This window comes from Muntiacus reevesi, chromosome 9, assembly GCF_963930625.1.
Source record: "Muntiacus reevesi chromosome 9, mMunRee1.1, whole genome shotgun sequence".
NCBI lineage: Eukaryota > Metazoa > Chordata > Mammalia > Artiodactyla > Cervidae > Muntiacus > Muntiacus reevesi.
Window position 1 is genome coordinate 6,427,350 of NC_089257.1, and position 7,975 is coordinate 6,435,324.

The window sequence follows — 7,975 nt, forward strand, 5'->3', positions numbered from 1 at the left end:
ATTCATTCCTTCACTAGCATCTATTGATGTCTTTATTCATGTGCCATTTAACACACAATGTAACTGTGTACATTTGATTTAGAATATACTTTACTATCTTAAAAGCCTAGGATTCCTTCACTGCTAACTTTTTATCAGAACTGCATCTATTTTTGCACATTTGCATTTTAAAATTAAATTTCAGTAAGCTAGTCTGGTAAAAACTACATTGAGTTAGTATTTTGAGTAATATTTGATTGAGAAAGCATTTGTATCTTCAGAGAATTGAGAATTCCTATCCACAAACTAAATGGCTTCAGATCCATAGATTGTAATGAAGATTTATGCCACCTATTTATGGTCATATTGCATACATCTTATTCAAGAATATTTGAATTCAAAAATCGCTTGGTTTGAAAAATATTTGCATCTGGTAATTGGATGAGGGAACATGATTTTCCTGAGTTGAGTTCTGGTTGTTCAGTTCAGGCCTCTGTTCACCAGACCTACATTATTATTATTATTTATTATTATTATTATTATTATTATTATTATTATTATTATTATCACTGTCACCTTAGTCTGCATGGGTTGCCATAACAAAATACTACAGACTGTGGAGCTTTGACAACAGACATTTATTTTCCCATAGTTCTGCAGGCTGATGTCCAAGATCAAGGTGATGGCTAGGTTGGTTTCTGGTGAATCCTCTCTTCATCCCTTGCATTGGGCACCTTTTCACTCTGTCCTTGCATGGCCTTTCTTCTGTGCACTTGCACAAGAGAAAGCTCTTTGCCCCTTCCACTTCTTATAAGGATGCCGGTTCTAACAGATTAGGACCCACTCTTATGATCTCAAGGAGTACCAGTTATTTCAGCCCCCATTTCAAGGTTTCCAAGCCTAGGTACAAGATGTAGGAGTGAATAAACTTTTTAGATGACCTCAGTCTGACAATTTCTAACTGCAGTCATGAGAGAGGTAGAGACAGAAGTATTCAGCTGAATGGATCAAATTCTTGACCCACTGAAATAATCTAATATAATAGAGTGAATATTGGTACTTTTTTTTTAATTAATTTTTTTAGTTGGATGCTAATTACTTTACAATATTGTAGTGGTTTTTGCCATACATTGACATGAGTCAGCTGTGGGTGTACATGTGTTCCCCATCCCACTCCTCTGGGTCATCCCAGTGCACCAGCCCTGAGCATCCTGTCTCATGCATGGAACCTGGACTGACGATCTGGTTCACATATGATAATATATGTTTTAATCCTATTATCTCAGATCATCCCACCCTCGCCTTCTCCCACAGAGTCCAAAAGACTGTTCTATACATTTGTGTCTCTTTTGCTGTCTTGCATATAGAGTTATTGTTACCATCTTTCTAAATTCCATATATATGTGTTACTATACTGTATTGGTGTTTTTCTGTCTGGCTTACTTCACTCTGTATAATAGGCTCCAGTTTCATCCATCTCATTAGAACCGATTCAAATGAATTCTTCTTAACGGCTGAGTAATATTCCATGGTGTATATGTACCACAGCTTCCTTATCCATTCGTCTGCTGATGGGCATCTAGGTTGCTTCCATGCCCTGGCTATTATAAACAGTGCTGCGATGAACATTGAGGTGCACGTGTCTCTTTCAGATCTGGTTTCCTCAGTGTGATGCCCAGGAGTGGGATTGCTGGGTCATATGGCAGTTCTATTTCCAGTTTTTTAAGGAATCTCCACACTGTTCTCCATAGTGGCTGTACTAGTTTGCATTCCCACCAACAGTGTGAGAGGGTTCCCTTTTCTCCTCACCCTCTCCAGCATTTACTGTTTGTAGATTTTTGGAAAGCAACCATTCTGACTGGTGTGAAGTGATACCTCATTGTAGTTTTGATTTGCATTCCTTTGATAATGAGTGATATTGAGCATCTTTTCATGTGTTTGTTAGCCATCTGTATGTCTTCTTTGGCGAAATGTCTGTTTAGTTCTTTGGCCCATCTTTTGACTGGCTCATTTACTTTTCTGGAATTGAAGAGTAGGATTTCCTTGTATATTTTTGTGATTAATTCTTTGTCAGTTGCTTCATTTGCTATTATTTTCTCCCATTCCGAAGGCTGTCTTTTCACTTTGCTTATAGTTTCCTTCATTGTGCAAAAGCTTTTAAGTTTCATTACGTCCCATTTGTTTGTTTTGCTTTTATTTCCATTACTCTGGGAGGTGGGTCATAGAGGATCCTGCTGTGATTTATGTCGGAGAGTGTTTTGCCTATGCTTTCCTCTAGGAGCTTTATAGTTTCTGGTCTTACGTTTAGATCTTTAATCCTTTTTAGAAATATGGAGTGCTTCACGAGTTTGCATGTCATCCTTGCGCAGGGGCCATGCTAATCTTCTCTACATCATTCCAATGTTAGTATACGTGCTGCCAAAGCGAGCACTTTGGGGCTTTAAATAGTGAATTTTTCCAGATATCACAATAGTATGAAACACTCTAGTAATTTAGACACTATGGTACTGGCTCATGGATATGTACACTGATTGAACAAAAGAGAAAGCTAAGAAAGAGAATAGTAAATATACAGATTTTTGTGTCTGGAAGTAATGATGTTGCAGGGTATTGGGAGACAGAATGGTTATTCAATATATGTACCGGGAAAATTTCTTTATTTTTTGCCACAAGGCACATGGGGTTTTCGTTCCTCACCCAGGGTTTGAACCTGCACCCCTGCATTGGAAGCACAGAGTCTTATCCACTAGACTGCCAGGGAAGTCCCTATTTATCCTTATGATAGGAAAGTGTATTTTCATGTCACACTATACTTTAAAGAGTATAGTCTATGTGGGTTATTTATGTAAATGTGAAATAAATAACTTTAAAATGTTTAAAGAAAATTATCTTTATAAACTTGAGACAGGGAAGGACTTTGAGAAGTACATGCAGAGAACTTTCATCCCGAATCTAGTTTCCATATTTCTACATGATTGAACAGGTGGTTAATCCTTGATCCCAACCACGTTCACTGCAGTATCCAGGTGTGAACTCCCCCTATTTTCATAATTTGGAAGTGTGTAATACAGTGAATTAGCTTCCCTGGTGGCTCAGATGGTAAAGTGTCTGCCTGCAACACGGGAGACCCAGGTTCAATTCCTGGGCCGGGAAGATCCCCTGGAGAAGGAAATGGCAACCCACTCCAGTACTCTTGCCTGGAAAATTCCATGGACTGAGGAGCCCAATAGGCTACAGTCCACGGGGTCACAAAGAGTCGGACACGACTGAGCAACTTCACTTCAGTTAATACAGTGAATTAAATATTCCTTTCTCAGTTCCCTCATAGAAAGGTTGGAATGAAGACTTACATCACTTATGTGTGGTCATATAGCAAACATCTTATTCCATAATACATGAAGACTCCTTCATTCAAAAGTCTCTAGATCTGGAAAAAAAATTTTGTGTGTATGCTCAGTCATGTCTGCCTCTTTGCAATTCCATGGACTGTAGCTGCTCTGTCCATGAAATTTCCAGGCAAGAATACTGGAATGGGTTGCCATTTTCTACTCCAACTTTTTCACTCTCCTCTTTCACTTTCATCAAGAGGCTCTTCTTCTCTTTCTGCCATAAGTGTGGTGTCATCTGCATATCTGAGGTTATTGATATTTCTCCTGGCAATCTTGATTCCAGCTTATGCTTCCTCCTGCCCAGCGTTTCTCATGATGTACTCTGCATATAAGTTAAATAAGCAGGGTGACAGTATACAGCCTTGGTGGACTCCTTTTCCTATGTGGAACCAGTCTGTTGTTCCATGTCCAGTTTTAACTGTTGCTTCCCGACCTGCATACAAATTTCTCAAGAGGCAGGTCAGGTGGTCTGGTATTTCCATCTCTTTCAGAATTTTCCACAGTTTATTCCTATATATTTTATTCTTTTTGATGCTGCTGTAAATTGGAATATTTTAATTTTTTAAATATTTTGTTATTATATGTAAATGCAACTTGTTTCTGTATATTGATTTTGTGTTCTGAAATACTGTTGGGTTTGCTCAGCAATTCTAACAGTCTTGGTGCAATTATTTGCATCTTCTGTCTGTAAGTTTATGTCTACTCTGTACTCTTCAGTATGGCTTCTTAATCTTACTATCATGCATATGAGATTTGTATATATCAGTGTGTTAATCTGCAGTTTATTTTATGGATGACTAGTATTTCATTTTATGAATGTATCACAGCTTTTGTATCCTTTTCTTTATTATTTTCTCAATATTTTGGCTATTTACAGCTATTTGGAATTATGATTAAAACTGATCTAAATATTCATGTAGAATTTTGACAAACAAGGAAACACACCAGAAAAAAAAATGACATCATAATTTTCAAAACACTAGATTTGAAAAATAAGTTACTATGATTATTGAATGATGGGAAACAAATTGGCCTGCAAGACTTTTTCCAGTTTATTACCTTTAAAAAATTTCCATATTGTGCTACAGACAGAGATACCTCAAAATGTCCATGTAGAGTGTATGAGTTGAGGAGATGAAGTTAGGGATCTGAGGAGACCAAGGCAGCCAAAATTCTGAGAGTAGAATACTATATATGATACACTTGTAATCCAGGATGGGGAAGGAGGATGAGAGAGAGAGAATTCTGGACAACAACAAAAGAGGATCCCTATCAACTATTCATCAGGGTACTGATTAGTGCACACATTGAAGAATACCTAAGGATGGGGAAATATTTACCCAGATGGTTAGTGAGACGAGGGCTGGTGTTCAGGCTGGGCCAGGAAGAGCGCCTGTTCTAACCAGCTGGAAAGCCTCATGGTTCACTGGGGCAGTGATCTTGGTTGAATACTTAGGAAGAGTTTGCATTGGTAGTGGGGCACGATTAGCCCTAGACTGAGAACTTCTCAAGACTTGCTTCAAACACCATGTGAAGATTTCTTTAAAAGAAATTCTGAAAGGAATGATCCAAAAGAATCCAAGTAAATATCCTGTTCAGAATTTTGTATCTTTGTTACTGTGAGATATTCATGCAAATATTTTTCTTGTGATACCCTTGTGTTATGATAGTATAAAGGTTATACTAGGCACATAATGTGTATTAGGAAGTATATTAATTTTCTCCCTTCTGAGAAAGTGTGTACTATCCCCAGATTAGCATTTATATAGAATTGGTTGAGCAGATCTGTATGGGAATGAACTTTTTGGGGGGTTAAAAGATAGAATTCTAGTCATGTAAATTTATTTAAGTATTAGATTATCCCAGTTTTTAATTATTTTTCTCTGAGTTTATAAAGTTGTGTTTTTCATGGCAGTTTTTCTATTTTCTTTCAATTGGCAAGTATACTGTCAAAAATTAATTAATCATATCACCTGATTATCTTTTTAAGGTCTGTAGAATTTGTAGGGATGACCCTATTTTCAATCTTGATTCTAATAATTTATTTTTTCTTATTTTTTATAATCCATTTTGCTAGGACTGTATTAATTTTATTTAACATTCAAAGAATAAATTGAAATCAGCTCAGATATCTTCAAAGATAAAACTTAAATTTGAACAGATTTCCTGTTTTGAAAGTTAAGATTTACACAAGAAAGTTTTTATATATTTTTTTTCTTCCCAGACTGGACATTTCCATTCCTGTGAGATGACCTCAAGTTGTTTTTCATGATTTTCTCCCAGGGGACAGGATTCTATAAGTCATGTACTACACAGTGATTTTCCTGGTGGTATCTCTGGAGATAAAGAATCTACCTCAAAATCATGATCATGGTCCCAGTGAATTTAATTAGACAGCAATCATGTTTGGAGATGAAGCAATTGAATGACTCAATAATACGAGACACAATTAAATGTAGACAAAGCGTTCACGACCCTGTGCCCTTACCTCAGAGAGTATTTGTCTGTAGCAGTAACCACATGACAGGCTTCTTCTCGAATTGAAATGATGGACTCAAAACATGAAAAAGTGTGTATAAGAAGTTATTCTTCAGGAAATCCAAAGTTCAACAGTGCTATTTGAAGACAGGACAGTATAAGTGGCTGAGAATCAAAATGTTGCAAAAGCTCTTTCACTATTTCATCTTCACTGGTATAAGCGCAAAGAGCAAAATTTTTGCTGTAAGTAATTCTTGCAGAATTTGAAGTTTTCTCTCGCTCTCCTCAATCAAAATGCTGATTTAACATTTGTTATCAGAACACATCCTGCCAACAATGAATATTCTGAGTTTCTGCTGACAATCAAGATTCAAATTGCTTGGATTACAGGACATTGATGTTCGTCTTTGAATCCCAACAATTTGAAAATGTAATTTTCTCTGAGTGACAGAGATGAATTAGATTTCCTGCAAGCTTGAGAAGAGTTGATCACGCGGAAGCAGTTCAAGGTCCAGTGATGGTGCATGTACCTTGCTCTCTGTTCCCAGAGATGGAGTGAGTTCATGAAGGATGAGGAAGACAGCATGGGAAGACAGCATGAGGAAGTCCAGAACATGGATTGAAAGGCTTTATCTTTATGCTGGTAACTCAGGAAGTATATTTATACATAAAATTCTGAACTAGGCTTTATATTTTGCAAGAGTACATTGGTGGTTTGACAATTAAGTTTTTTAGGGGTTCTCCTTTGTGATTTTCATAATCAACTATATTAGGAATCCTTTGTAATTTCTGAAAAGTCTGCAGATTAAGTCTATTCTGTAATTCTCTTCTTGAAGACGTTCATATTGTAATGGTCTAGAGTAAATTAACCTTCTCAAAAATATTCTTAGAAATTAATTTTAAATGCAACTATTTGGAGATATTTTTGTGGGCAAATATTTTTAAATCTGATAATATGCTCAATTAATATGTGCTCTAAATAAAATATGTTAATCTGTTAAAATTAAAAGATGAGATAGCATCTGTAGACTTTGATTCACTGACTTTCAAGGATAAAAATTAAGAGTGTAGTAAGCAAACTCTGACTACAATTCCTACTTGTTTGTTCAGAGGTGAGAGTCAACAACCTATCATATATCTGATGACCACTTAGAGGTATTCTTCCTTTAACTGTTTGTTTATATATTTTATGCTATAATTTTATTTATATCTATTATAACTTAATAGTTTAAAAATTTTTGTCTATTTTAGATTTAGATGTGTATATCCTCTAAAATGTAAATAATTTCCACAAACTATATTTGTCTATTGTTTTAGTACTTTTCCTAAACCCATAAAAAATTTATGTTGTCAAATATATCTATTTGGGATTTTAATAATTTCTTAAGAAGATTCTTCTGCTCCTAAAATGTGCAAGGTAACCTCCATTAACTGGAAAGTAAATAGAAAGTAACTCTGGGTTTCAGTTTATTTCAGTTGCTCAGTCATGTTTGACTCTTTGCAGTACCCCAGGCTTCTCTGTCCATCACCAGCTCCTGGGGCTTACTCAAACTCATGTCCATTGAGTTGGTGATACCATCCAACCATCTCATCCTCTGTTGTCCCCTTCTCCTCCTGCCTTCAATCTTTCCCAGCATCAGGGTCTTTTCAAATGAGTCAGTTCTTCGCATCAGGTAGCCAAAGTATTGGAGTTTCAGCTTCAGCATCAATCCTTTTAATGAATATTCAAGACTGATTTCCTTTAGGATGAACTGGTTGGATCTCTTTGCAGTCCAAGGGACTCTCAAGAGTCTTCTCCAACACCACAGTTCAAAAGATACTATCTACCTTATACAATTTAATGAGCTTCCAAATGGAAAGCTAGTTGTGGCAACTCATGTATTTAATACTGTGGCTTTTTCCCACACATGTCTCTAATCACTCACCTCTCCATTAGTCTATATGATTGTTGAGATTAGGATTAATATTTTAATCAGTCATAACATCTGAAAATATGGATACATAATAAACTTTACTGCCTAATTTTTGCATTAACAAATTAGTTTAAGCTTTTGGGAAGTCACTATTAATAATATATATTTACAGGTAATTTTGTCCAGAACTCTGAAATATGACATACAGAAGAACCC

General features: G+C 36.1%; 1 non-coding gene across 1 annotated transcript; it reads right to left on the reverse strand.

The window, feature by feature from the left end:
* Positions 1 to 2,303: 2,303 nt before the first annotated feature.
* Positions 2,304 to 2,410, reverse strand: LOC136176091 (U6 spliceosomal RNA). Its single transcript, XR_010664472.1, has one exon. It is a non-coding gene; the product is annotated as a U6 spliceosomal RNA (small nuclear RNA).
* Between the last annotated feature and the right edge of the window lie 5,565 nt (positions 2,411 to 7,975).